This window comes from Rhinopithecus roxellana, chromosome 17, assembly GCF_007565055.1.
Source record: "Rhinopithecus roxellana isolate Shanxi Qingling chromosome 17, ASM756505v1, whole genome shotgun sequence".
Classification (NCBI taxonomy): domain Eukaryota; kingdom Metazoa; phylum Chordata; class Mammalia; order Primates; family Cercopithecidae; genus Rhinopithecus; species Rhinopithecus roxellana.
Window position 1 is genome coordinate 103,779,445 of NC_044565.1, and position 1,578 is coordinate 103,781,022.

General features: G+C 37.6%; 1 pseudogene; it reads left to right on the forward strand.

The window, feature by feature from the left end:
- The first annotated feature begins 870 nt into the window (after window positions 1-870).
- LOC115894417 lies at window positions 871-943 on the forward strand (annotated as a pseudogene).
- The last annotated feature ends 635 nt before the right edge of the window (window positions 944-1,578 follow it).

Consider the following 1,578-nt stretch of genomic DNA (forward strand, 5'->3'; position numbering starts at 1 on the left):
GCCTACTCATAAACAAATATTTTAGTTTTCAAAGCGCATTTGTACACATTCTCTCCATTTAACCTTCACAATAGTCCTCTAAGAAAGTATTGTGATATCATTCCTATTTCATAAGTGAAGAAAACTGAGGCTCAGCGACATCAAGTATGATCAAGTGATCAGTGACACTGATGAAGTTTAATGTCATTAATCTAGCAAGGACACAACACAGAATCAAAACCAGTGTTGTTTCTGTACTCATATTTCATCTTTGTCTTCTTATAGCAGGGGTTTTAAGATGGTTCTGGTTTTTGTTTTCCCTTTATAAACTGTTTTTTTCTATTGAAGTATAAAATGGATACCAAAAAGTACACAAATCATAAGTGTATAAAGCTCAATGAATTATCACAAAGTGTACATACCATGTAACTACCAACAAGGCATGAAATTGGACATGACCGGCACCCCAGAACTCCCCTTCTGTCCCCTCCCAATAACTATTCTCTCCTTCTTCCCCAAAGGAAATCACCTTCTTGATTTTTAATACCATAGATTTGCCTGTTTACAAACTTTATATAAATGGAATCATCCATACAGAGAAGAGTAGCATGGGCCGGGCGCAGTGGCTCAAGCCTGTAATCCCAGCACTTTGGGAGGCCGAGACGGGCAGATCACGAGGTCAGGAGATCGAGACCATCCTGGCTAACACGGTGAAACCCCGTCTCTACTAATAAATACAAAAAACTAGCCAGGCGCGGTGGCAGGCGCCTGTAGTCCCAGCTACTCGGGAGGCTGAGGCAGGAGAATGGCGTGAACCTGGGAGGCGGAGCTTGCAGTGAGCTGAGATCCGGCCACTGCACTCCAGCCTGGGCGACAGAGCAAGACTCCGTCTCAAAAAAAAAAAAGAGAAGAGTAGCATGGCCCCTGCGCAAGGATGACATGCAAATTTATGAAACATTCATTTAAAAGATAAAAAATAAATAAATATATAAATAAATGGAATAATGCATTATGGATACTTTGTGTTCAACTTCTTTTATTCATGTGAGATTTGCTTGCATTTAAGTGGGTAACAGTACATTAATTTCTATTCCATCCATCTATAAATACTTGGACTGTTTCCAGTTTGGGGCTATAATGAATGATACTGCTATGATCATTCATGAATATGTCTTTTAGTACACCACATATATACCCTATTAAGTTAATACCTAGGAATAAAATTGTTAAGTCAAAAGTTCAGACTTAATAGCTACTCCTGGCAGTTTTCCAATGTGGTTGGATCAATTTATACTTCCACTCCACTGATATAAAAAAATTTCAGCTGCTCCATATTCTCATCAACACTTGGTGTTTTCTGCTTTTAACTTTAGCCATCCTAATGAGTGCATAATGGTATATCTCAATATAATTTAAATTTGTTTTTCCCTGATTTCTAATGAGTTTGAGCACATTTTTATGTTCATTGGTCATTTGACTATTCTCTTTTGTGAAGAACCTGTTCAAGATTTTGCCCATTTTTCTATTGCTTTGTAGGAATTCTTTATGTATTCTGAACATAAGCTTTTTGTAATATGCATTGTAAATATCTTCTCCTCC